General features: G+C 41.3%; 1 protein-coding gene across 9 annotated transcripts in view; it reads left to right on the top strand.

Annotated features, from left to right (window-relative positions):
- Window positions 1-12,908, top strand: part of Znf638 (zinc finger protein 638) — a 121,452-nt gene that overhangs the window by 34,014 nt on the left and 74,530 nt on the right. The window lies entirely within an intron of this gene.

The raw sequence follows: 12,908 nt of genomic DNA, 5'->3' as shown, positions 1-12,908 counted from the left end.
TGGGTGCCAGGGACTCTGGACCCACTCAGCCTTACCAAGTTTTCTGGCATCATCCACTGTTCCACAATCATCATGGTGGAAAGCAATTCAGTGTCCAGGTAGATAAGGTGCTGGAGAAGGAGCTGAGAGTTCTACATCTTGATCCACACACAGGCAGCAAGGAAAAGACTGGATATGTTTCACACGGGGCATAGCTTGAGCATTTAAGACCTGTGTGCAGTAATGCAGATCATTGTGGCAGGCAGTCTGTGGTGGAGGAAAGTGGCTAACCCCCATGATAGACAAGAGGCGGAGAGAGATGGAGAGAGGTTGGGACCAGACACCTTTCAAGGCTTGACCTCCATGTGTGCATGACTCCCATACCCACATGACCTACTTCCTCTAACCAATCACCACCTTCTAGTTTTCACTTGAATACCCACTAATGCTATCAAATTATGACTCCCTCAATGGAGCCAATCCAGTGGTTAAAATCAGCAGCCTCATGATCCATCATCTTTTAGTAGCACCTCCAGCTGAAGACCTCTTCTTTAATACTTGAACTTTTTGGGACACTAGTCTTTCCTTCCTGTAGCTGTGATAAGATACTCTAACTAAAAGCAGCTTAGGAGAGGAAAGGGTTTATTTAGCTTGTACTTCCAAATCAAAGTCCATCGCTGAAGGAAGCCAAGGCAGGAACTCAATGCAGGCCTGCTTGATACTCTACACATTACTTCTAACCAAGGAACTCACAATCAAGCAGGTACACACGTAAACCGTGAAAAGAGATATTTGAGGGCTCATTTGCAGGGTCATGCTTAGCTAGCTTTCTTAGACAGATAAGGAACACTTGTCCATGGAATGATGCAGCCAATCTCATTTAATATATCCCATCAATTAGCAACAAAGGCAGCTCCCCACAGACATGCCAATGAACCAGTACGATCTGGGAAATTCTTTAACTGAAATTCTTCAAAGGTGAGTCTTGGTTGTGTTTGTTAAATGGTAATAATGTACGGAGGTGAAGTGGAAATAAAAACAAAGAGACCAGCAGCTTCAGAAGCAGAATTGTTGTTTTAATCAGAACTGAAGAGCCACAGTCTCTCTGCAGAAGTAGAGACTGTACATGCATGACATGGCATAGGAGCAGAGGGGTGCTTGGATATTTTATGTAAATAAGGCAAAAAGGAGACTTCTAGAAGATTCTTCTGCCGGTCAGCTCCCCTCCAGTCTCAGAGGTAGGTAACCACTCAAAAGAGGTATTATGATCCTCTTAGCAGAAGTGTGCTGGAACCTAAGAGCCCACAGATGTTATCAGTGAAGCCAGCTTTCCTGTTCAGAGCTCTCAGTCCACCTGAGACTTTCAGGTCATTAACCCTTCAGTGTTGTATGGATAGTTGAAGCTAACTAGGACAGGTGCACTTCATAGCCAATGCATAGCAGAGATTATTGACAGTTTTAGATGGAAATAAGGATTTATTGAAGTAATTTTCAAAGTGACTAGGAAGCATAAAAATTGGGATTATCATGGATATAAGAGTCTGTAGGAAGATGGTGTAAGTCTTTATGACCATAGGCTACAGAAGATTTTCAGATGCAAATTTTATAAATCATTTCACCATGTACATACTAGAAAACTGAAGTCCAATGAATTTAGGATAAAGTGAGGCAGAGAGATGACTTGAGGTTCCAGTGTTTCATTCAATGTCTATGTTACCACAAGTGTCCTCTAAGGTCAAGTGTTCTGTGTCATAGGGTCCCCTCCTCCTCTTTCCTTTCCACCACTTTCTCAATTGACCTGGCTTCCTAGCGGGTCCCAGGACTGTGCCTTGGCCCTTGATGCTTCTCTAGTTCCAAAACTCTTCTTCTAGATGTCTGCATGGCTTCCTTTAGATCTCTTAGATGCAGCCTCCTTGGAGAGAGGGCTTCCTTGAGTCCCCTGTATAAAAAAATCCCCTAACTCTTTGTTCATTATTTCCCATTTTCTTTTGGAAATGGAAAATTATCTATATTTTATATCATGACTATATTTATTTGTTTATTATTTCATACCACTGAAGGTAAATTCTTTGAGGGTAAGAACTTCATTTTGTTTGTTGCCCTGTCTTGCAGTGCATAGAATACTTGCGTAGAGTAAATACTCACTATAATATTGGTTCAGCTGTATTACTTCTTTGCCTTAAACCTAAAGCCCTTATAGTTATAACTAAGCTGTGTTCTTACCTGTTCCACATGCACCTGAATTCATGTGTTGAAGTCAACTCTAGTGCTCTCTAGAAAGTTGCTGCACTTGGAAACTAAGCTTTTACAAAAGGGTTTAAAGTTAAATGAATTAATAAAGATGGGGCTCTAAATCAATGTTATCCGTGGCCTTGAGAGAGGAAGAAGAGACACTAGGGGTGCTGTGAATGGAGAAGAGGCCATGTGAAAAAATAGTGAGAACCAAGGACAAAGGCCTCAGAGGAACCAAATCCATTGACACCTTGACCTCCAGAACTAAGTAACATACAGTCATTGCTTAATAACAGGAAATTTCTGAGAGATTTCATCACTGCAAAAAACAGTATACATTTGCACAAAACTAGATAGTATCAGTCAGTCAACTTAAGCACCTGCTAGATACATGAGAAATGCTAAGTAAATACAAAACTGCTGCTGATGTGTCATGGAATGCTGTCAGATAGTAAGCTTTTTTATAAGCTGGGTGTATTCTAAATAATGATCATACATGCTTGCAATGCCAACACTTGGGAGGCTGAGGCTGCAGAGTTACAGATTTGAGGCCAACCTGAACTACAGATTAAACACAGTCTGAAAAAATAAAACATAAAACAATACTAACAAATATAGTAGAGTAAAGATACCAAACAATATTAATCACTTTTTATGGTTGTCACTCATGTGCTATATATATAAGTTTGCATACTGTTAAATGGTAGCAGAGTCATAGGTTGTTTATACAAGTCACATGTCCTTGATGATATTATAACTACCTTGGTGATTTGAATGAAAAGGGTCCCCCTAGGGTCATAGGGAGTGAGACTATTAGGAGGTCTGGACTTGGTGGAGTGAGTATGTCACTGGCTATGAGTTTTGAGGTTTCAGACACTTAAGCCAGGCCCAGTGCCTATCTTTTCCCTCTGCCTGGTGATTCAGATATAGAACTGTCAGATCCTTCTCCAGTCCCATGTCTGCCTGTGTACCACCACGCTTCCCACCATGATGATAACAGACCAAACCTCTGAACTATTAACCAGGACCCAATCAATTTTGTTTATAAGAGTTGCCACCAGCGTGGCTTCCTGTTGTTATTTTCTGACAAAATCTCAAGTGTTCAGTTTTAACCAATGAAGATTCAGGAGCCAGATACTAGCTCAGAGAGGCAGAGAAAATACACACTGACTTTCTTCCTCATCTGATGTTCCAGAACGAATGCCCCTCATATCTCTCAAAAAAGCCTCCTTTCAATTTAATGCCCTTCCCTCTACTTCTTGTGCATCTATATATCCAACTCCCAACTCTCTCTTACTCTGTTTTTGTCTTAATAATCCTATATTCACTTCCTGTCAGCTGGTTGCTTGCTCTGTCTCTTGTCCTGTGGCTGACTTTATTTAATCCTGTTTACAATATTCAAGCAGAGAGCTCTTGAATTAAAAGTGTGTTCGAAGGGTGAACCACATCACAACTAAGAAGTTTTTTTTCACCCCCAGTAATTTGAGTCTTGGGGTTCAGAGTGTGATCAAGTATTCTGCAGTATATTGTTAACTAAAATGTTTTGTGGCTCCTGACTCTGACTCCTGCTAAGCTACCCAGTCTGTGGTACTTTGTTAAGGCATTCCTGACATCCTTATCCTATTCACCCACCTATCTCCTATTCACTCACCCATCTCCTATATCCCCTTACACAAGCTGTGACTGGCCATCCAATATGCCAAGCTGGCTTTCTTCTCAGAGCTTTCTGTCTGACCACTTTTCCTCTCAGAAGTCTATGCTATGTATTTATACCTCCCAGTCAGTTCTCTGCTGAAATGTTTCTTCCTCAGCAATGTAATCCTTGGCCATCTTACTTCAGTTGACAGTCTATAGCCTCCCCTTTTCTCTATTTCTGGAGCTTGTTTTTGTTTTCTACACAGCATTTCTTGGACATATATACCTGTCAAAGATATGCCTATCTTCCTGTGCAAGGTCTCATGTGCTCTGACTGCAGGACTTAGAGTTGCCTTTTGATTTGCCATTGACTTGTTGATGCCAACAGTAGTTCAACATCACTCCCCATAGTGGCATTTTGTTCTGTGCTCTTATAAGATGGTCAGTCAGGTGCCGACCCAAGAATAGCCATGGTGGTGAGGCCCAGGAAACAGAATTTACCAGAATTTAAGACATGTAAGTCTTAGAGACAGGAAGTATGACACATGTGGAGAGAAGCACCTCAGTCAGTCCTGTGGTAGTCAGGGGAGGGATGGAGGGAGAGCCCACAGTGAGGAGTGCAGCAATGGAGGGAGAGCCCACAGTGAGGAGTGCAGCAATGGAGGGAGAGCCCACAGTGAGGAGTGCAGCGATGGAGGGAGAGCCCACAGTGAGGAGTGCAGCGATGGAGGGAGAGCCCACAGTGAGGAGTGCAGCGATGGAGGGAGAGCCCACAGTGAGGAGTGCAGCAATGGAGGGAGAGCCCACAGTGAGGAGTGCAGCGATGGAGGGAGAGTCCACAGTGAGGAGTGCAGCGATGGAGGGAGAGCCCACAGTGAGGAGTGCAGCGATGGAGGGAGAGCCCACAGTGAGGAGTGCAGCGATGGAGGGAGAGCCCACAGTGAGGAGTGCAGCAATGGAGGGAGAGCCCACAGTGAGGAGTGCAGCGATGGAGGGAGAGCCCACAGTGAGGAGTGCAGGGTGAGCAGCTTAGGCTTGGCTCCTAGCTATCTAGATGATTCTTGGGTGCCTGGTCTCTGACCCTGGGGTGATTGATCTAGGCTGAGGAATATGACCTCCAAGGGAGTTGGGTCCTAGGAAGGAGGATACTGGTAGTTTGCCTTTTAAAGCTTGTTTCTGTGAATTTACTAGTCCTAGGTAGTCCTAGGAAATATATATCCAAGATTTTTAGGATGTCACAATTCATAATGAGTGTAACTAAAAACACGTCTAATACATATTTACTGGATTAGTAAATGAATGACCAAGTGGCACTGATTCATCAGGACAGCAGGTACATTATGAATCCACATTAGTTCTGTGAACTCAGCATTCAGGAACTAGAGAGTTTTGTGAGTTTTGTAAAAAGAAAACAAAAACAAAGCATTTAGCTACTTATTTATTTTAGCAAGGGTATGTGTGGTGTTTGTGCACATGAATTTGCATGCCACCATATACATGTATGAAGGCTAGAATTTGCTTGAGTCAGTCTGCTCCTTCCATTATATGGTTCCAGGGATCAACCTCAGGTTGTCCTAATTGGCAGCTGGTGCTTTTACCAGCTAAACATCTCACTGGCTCTTGTCCTTTATTTATGTTAAAGGGAAGATACACATCATTTATTGCAAAAGAATGATTTGCTTTTAACACTTGAAATTCTCAGAACTGACTTCATTCATTTGTAAGAACATAAAGTTAGATCTATGTCAAGAAAAAAAAGTTAGATTGTTTAAATGTTTAAATGTCAAGGCAAGAAAATTGTGATGGAATTCTACTTTGCATTCTATTGCTATGATCAAACACTAATCAAAAGCAACCTGAGTAAGAAAGGGTTTATTAAGCATACACTTCCAGGTCACAATTCATCTTTGAGAGATGTCAAAGCAGAAACTTGGAGGGATGAACTTGTAGAGAGGAACCTGTAGTAATAAATAGGAGTGACTCTGCTTGCTGGCTTCCTCATGGGCTTAACTAGCTTTCTTATATTGCCCAGGACCACCAGCCCAGGGATGATACTGTTTATAGTGGGTTGGGGCCTCCTACATCAATCATAATAAAGACAGCTCCTAGTTTAGTTCCCAGTACTCATGCCTGGCAGCTTTCTATTGCCTGTATCTCTGGTTCTGGGAAAATATGATGGCTCTTGCTTTCTCGGGCATCTGCACTCATGTGTACAGCACTCTCCACCCCCTGACTCACACAGACACACAAATGCACCCAGATACACATGTCTAATAACCTAGTAGTTATTAGACAATTTCTCATTTGAGGCTCTCAGATGATTTAAGGCTGTGTCGAGCTGACAATTAAAGGTACCTAAGGTAAATAAAAATTTAGAAATATTTGAAGAATTTTATATAATTTCTGGGTATTTGCTCTTATAAGTTGTCTTAGTCACTGTTCTATTGCTGTGAAGAGACACAATGACCAAGGCAACTCTTGGGTGAGGGCTTGCCTACAGTTTCAGAGGCTTAGTCTGTTATTATCATGGCAGTGACCATGGCCACAGGGAGGAGAGTGTCAGGGAGCATGGCAGCAGCCAGGTGTAGAAGTGTGAGAGATACATTCAAATCTTCAGGCAAAGAGAGAGAGAGAGTGACACTGGACCTAGCTTGGGCTTTTGAAACCTTAATTCTCTCCCCCCCCCCCACTTTCCCACCCTCCCCATCCCCACCCAAAGACACACTTCCTCAAACAAGGCCATACTTCCTAATCCTTCTAATTCTATCAAAGAGTTTCACTCCCTGGTGACTAAGAATTCAAATTGTATTAATCAGAGTTTTACTGCTGTGAACAGACACCATGACCAAGGCAAGTCTTATAAAAAAAAAACAACCCAACAATATTTAATTGGGGCTGGCTTACAGTTTCAGAGGTTCAGTCCATTATCATCAAGGTGGGAACATGCCAGCATCCAGGCAGTCATGGTGCAGGCAGAGCTGAGAGTTCTATGTCTTCATCCAAAGGCTGCTAGTGGAAGACTGACTTCCAGGCAACTAGGGTGAGGGTCTTATGCCCACACCCACAGTGACACACCTATTCCAACCAGGTCACACACCTATTCCAACAAGGCCACACCTCCAGATGGTGCCACTCCCTGGTCCAAGGATATACGGACCATCACACAAATATATGAGCTTATGGGGGCCTTTTTTATTTGAATTACCACATTTTCACTCCCTGGTCTCCATAGGCTTGTAGCCATATCATAATGCAAAGATGCATTCAATCCAACTGAAAAATTTCCATTGTCTATCACAGTCTTAATACTACTTAAAAACCCAAAATTCATTTTTTCTGAGACTCATTAATCATAACCTCTCATAAAATCAAAAGGCAGATGGGTACTCCCAGCACACAGTGGGTCTACATTACCACTCCAAAAGGGAAGAGAGGAAGCGCAGGGAGGAGATGCTGGGACCTGTGCTCTTGGCAGGAGCTGTCACTGCTCTACTCCTTGCTTGGGCTGGAACTTGGAACTTGGTCTCTTCTTTCCGTTACTTTTGCATCAGCTTTCTGTCGCTGGTGGTTTTCCCAAGCTGGAAGCTTAGCTGGGTGGGGTCTTACTGTGAGGTTGCTACTCCCTTTATCCCATTTAGCATCAGGCTTTTTTTTTTTTTTTAATTAACTTATCTCCTTGAAAACTGGACTTAGCGCCATTGTACTTCCCAGTGCCAGTGCTCCTTCTCATGCCAGACTGTACTTTTTTTTATTTCTCTTTGTCCACCTTCCCCCTTTTTGTTATAGATCTTCATAAGAGTGATTACTAATAACCAAGTGACACAGTCAAGGCTAGGTTGTTTTGGAATCGCCAATCTTCCAATGTCATTAATCTAAAACTCTCAGTATAGCTTTAAGCAGTTTTTAGAACAAGGACAAAAAGCAGCCACATCCTTTGCCAAAATATCACAAGAGCACTCTCTAGGCTGCCTGTAAATTTTCTTTCCCTCTGAAACTCCTTGAGCCGGTCCCCCACAATTCAAGTTGCCCTCAACATTGTCTTCTGTGTTCCTATTAGGAACAGCCCATTAAGCTCTGCTTAAAGCGATCAACCACTTTTGTAGTTCAAAATCCCATACTCTTCCAACAAAGAGCGTGGTAAGGCCTGCCGCAGCAGTACCCCAGTCCCTAGTATCAACTTGTTTTAGTCACTATCCTATTGCTGTGAAGACATACCATATGAGGCATGTCTCTTAGAATAGAAAGAGAGTATCTAACTAGGGTTTGGTTATAGTTTCAGAGGCTTGCTTTATTATCATCATGGCAGAGAACATGGAGGCATACAGGCAGGGGCTGGAGCAGTAGCTGAGAAGCACACCCTGATCCATAGGCCTCTAGAGAGGGAGTGTGAAACACGCTCTGCTCCCTGCAGAGGGCTCTTGAAAGCCCAAAGCCCAACCAATGGGAGGGACGCACCACACTTCCTCCAACAAGGCCACTTAATCCTCTTAATGCCGCTTTGCTTCCTGATGACCAAGCATTTAAATACATGAGCCTATGAGGGCCATTCCTCTTCAAAAGATCACAGAAGGGAGAGGGTGAGGCTTGCTAGATTATAAAGAAAACTCAGAAGTCAGGAAGGAAAATTTTGATACTGGGACTAAATCAAAGATTTGATTGCATGAAAATTTAAAGTTTATAATGGCAGAGACACAGAAAATAGTAAAGGGGAGAAACTAAATGTAACATTTAACAAAAGATAAATATTCTTTGGAAGGCAGCTATGTACACCACTTTATCACCAACACACTATGGAAGAGAAATATTCTTTGTATATACGAATTACCTTCTAGGCTGGAATGATGCCTTTGGATCAGAGTGTACTGTTCTAGAGGACTGAAGGTCAGTTCTCAATATCTAGCTCAGGTAACTGTAACTCCAGCTCCAGAAAGAACTGATGCCTTGAGCCTTCTCTGCCGTCTGCATTCATGTGCATACTATCCTACACACACATATACAAAATTTAAAATAATAAAATTAAACATTTTTAAAAAAATGAATTATCTTCTGTTAAGAGACAACCAAGTCACTAGATATGAGAAAAAATTTTGTAAACAAGTGATTTGAGGCAGGGTCTTACCCTATGACTCAGACTGGCCTCAAATTTATTATATATCCTAGACTGGTACAGATCCTTCTACCTCAGCCTATTTCTGAGTTGGATTTTAGTTGTGTACCTCCCACAGCTAGCTGAAGTGAAGGTTTTTAAACGAGGGAAAGACCATGGCTAGTAGATATGAAATGATGCTCAATAATTACACACACACACACACACACACACACACACACACACACACACACGTGCACTACAGATATATTTTACCTGTCAGTCATTCCTGATTTCAACAAATATTTACTAATTTTTCTACTGCCTTGGCATAAAGTGAGGAAAACACAAATACTTCTGATTTCATGGGACTTCTGCTTATGAAGAAAGATCCATATATATATCAAAGAATAAGAAATTAATGATAGGGGGCTGGAGAGACAGCTCAGTCAATTAGAGCACTGGCTTCTCTTGTAGTGGACTATGATTCTGTTTCCAACATCCATGTGGTAGGTCACAACCCTCTGTAACTACAGTTCCAGAGGATCTGATGTCCTTTTCTGGCCTCTGAGAGCACAGGAATGCAGGAACTCTTATATAAACATAAAGCAGAAATAAATTTTAAGTATATTAGAAGGTGATAAAGTGGTGTGATAATACTCACATATAAGGAATTGGCATACAAGAAAAAAAGTTCATAAAAATATTTTAAAGATGGGATGCCAACATTGCTCAATGTATAAAGGCAATTTTTTCCCAAACCTATCTGAGTTCAATCCCTGGTAGTAGCATTGTCAAAAGAGTCTGCATATTGTCTTCTGACCTCTGCACATGTGCCCCCATACATGCACATGTGCACATGCACACACAGAGGCATACAGGCAGGCAGACAGACAGACAATGTGTTGCTAACTTCTATGGACCCTCCAGCTACATAAATAAGAGACTGTTACATATTCTAAAATCTTAGGCATTTAACTTTGGGCTACCTCCCAGCTCCTCTAGCCTGATTAATTCTGCCTACATCCCACCATGACCTGGTCTATTCTCTTCTTGTGATAGAGATCAACCACACTTGCTGAATCCTTTCTTCTCATCTTTTCCCCATCATGCCTTTCTCCCACCTTTCACTTCCTGCCTAGGGTTGGCTATCAGATTTTTATTAAAGCTAATCAGAGAATGCCTTTCGCAGGTGAAGAAGGACAGAGAAACAAAAGAATCTCCCAAGATCTCCCCCTTTTAGTACAATAAAAGGCTCATTCTCTAACAACAATAAACTATATAGAATAAGAACTATTATGAGAACTATTAGGTAAGAATGACATTCACAATGTCCAGTCAACACGTATTTGTGAACCTTGCTGGAAGTACTGTATTATCTATTCTATCTTGGCAAGTCTGAAGTTGTATACCTAAATTGCTTTCTATCATTAACTAGCATTGCATTTATCAACCTAAAAACATCATTTTAGACCTTATAACATTTTCTTAAATTCTAAACAACTTAAGCATAATGTCTGACTATAACTGTGTAGTCTTTGACCCCATTAGAGATCTGAGAAGTATAAATATTACCTGATTAAACAGGGCATACAGAGAAGCAGCTTCCAAACTATAGAAATGACAGAGACTGCTGGCTGCCTGGTCAGCCACCCAAACTTCTTCTGTAACATTTGAGCATCCATCTTTGGCCTGTTGGCTCAGAATATCTGACAGACTTTTGTAAATCAAGAATTATGAAGACTGGCCTACCTTGTCTTGGCAAAGTTCTGCAATCATCTTCCTGTGTGTCTTTCTTGGTCAAGTTTTGGACAATATGCTGTTAAGGCAAGGGCAGTTTTTGCCCAGTGTCTAGTTTTGCCACATTTGAAGCAAATTCCATACAGAGGTTCTTGGATGCTCATCATCTTCTTTGAAGTATTATTGCGTTGCTGCCAAGAGCAGACTTGACTTGTCTCATTGTCACAAAAAGCCTTTTATTAATTAAAAAAACCCATAAGTGCCACATTCTACAGATCTCTGAAGTGTTTAAATACCATCTATCTAAGGTATATCTGAATAGGCAAACATTGCTTGTTTCTAGCTATTTACTATCTGTGTAACTTTGAAAACATCTACAAGGGGCTAAATAAAACTTATTTCTGTAATTAAAAAAACTAGCATTCAGGGCTAGGAAGCGGGAGTGGGTGGGTGGGACGCAGGGGGAGAGGGTAGGGTATAGGGGATTTTTTGAGAGGAAACTAGGAAAGGGGATAGCATTTGAAATGTAAATAAAGAAAATATCTAATAAAAGAAAATTAATTTGAAATAAAAAAAAACTAGTATTCATAATGACCACAAGTTTGATTGACTACTAACTTGCATTTCTTAATCATCCTAAACAGTTTGTAATAGGAGATTTTAAGGCCTAGAACTTTACATCACACTTTAAAATGAGTTGCAATGGTACAATACCTTAAACAGGAGTCAAAACATATATACAGTACAGGAAATATATGTAATGAAATATAACCTTAAATTTCTACCAGTATATACAACTCTAAGCCAATCTAAATATTTAGCTTGTTGATGCTCTTTATTTCAAAAGTTGATTCAATAATCTAACCTTTTGTCCTATTATTCCTATATCTCCCCCCTTTTTTTTCATCCCCTCTTCACCCCCTGTCCCCTAACACTAGGTGGGAGAGAAAAAGGATAAGAGAAAAGGAGGAGATCCTGGAATCTAACCTCCTATACTTTGTTTCCTTCCTGATCAAGACCATTCACAACTTGTGATCAACCCCCCTTTAATGATGACAAACTTCCATCACCCATGAAATGACCATAAAACCACCCACCCCACCTCTTGGGAGTGAGGCTATCATTCTCTTAAATTGCCTCTAGCTATCTGGGGTGAGGGCATCTTCTGGGGGCCCTAGGAAAACTGAGATATTGGCCGAGTTTTGGGAAAGCTAGCTTTATCATTTGCTGTCAGTCCCTATGTGATGGGAAAGTGCAGAGCATAACTGAAGCTCTGGCTGGAACAATCCTCGAGACTGGACCAATTGAGCTAGCTGTCTGCTGCCAAGCGTGTACCTAAAGCCTTATGGGGGGTTCCCTATGATCTGTTGACTGAGGGAGAGAAGTCTAGGACCTGCCTTACTGGCAGTCCTGCACATTATACCTGCACCACCAAGAAGTGGACAGCTGCAGCATTACAGCTTTCTGGATTGTAGTTCATTCCAGAGTCCATATAGACCCATTAAACGTTGTGCTTCTTTCTGGATGGTGGGAGGATCCAGGTACAATAACTTACCTTTCACCTTGGAAGGAATATCTCTGCTTGCTCCACACCACTGGACTCCTAAAAATTTCACCGAGGAGGATGGTTCTTTAATTTTTCTTTTTTTAATTTTTCTTTTTTTTTTTTTTTTTTTTTTTTTTTTTTTTTTTTTTTCGAGACAGGGTTTCTCTGTATAGCCCTGGCTGTCCTGGAACCCACTCTGTAGACCAGGCTGGCCTCGAGGTCAGAAATCCACCTGCCTCTGCCTCCCAAGCGCTGGGATTAAAGGCGTGCACCACCACTGTCCGGCAGTCCTTTAATTTTTTTGAACTAGCTTGTATTGGCATAACTGAGTCAATTTAAGAAGATAGAAAATTGAAGAAAACAGTTAAAAAAATTTTAGCCCAATCTTTTTCATGGGTAAAATCAATCAGGATTATAGATGTTCACCACTCAGGTAGTTTGTTTATTTTTTGAATTCTGAAATGACATAAAAAGATTTTCAATACTAGTCTTTTGACTTAAACTTTATTTTTTTTTAGATTTATTTATTTATTTTATGTATATGAGTACACTGTAGCTGTCTTCAGACACACCAGAAGAGGGCATCAGATCCCATTACAGATGGTTGTGAGCCACCATGTGGTTGCTGGAAATTGAACTCAGGACCTCTGGAAGAGCACCTAGTGCTCTTAACTGCTGAGCCATCAGTTC

Source organism: Mus caroli, unplaced genomic scaffold (assembly GCF_978045245.1).
Source record: "Mus caroli unplaced genomic scaffold, Mus_caroli_1 scaffold_7, whole genome shotgun sequence".
Taxonomy (NCBI): domain Eukaryota; kingdom Metazoa; phylum Chordata; class Mammalia; order Rodentia; family Muridae; genus Mus; species Mus caroli.
The sequence above is the reverse complement of the archived record's forward strand: the minus strand, read 5'-3'. Positions and strand labels throughout refer to the sequence as shown.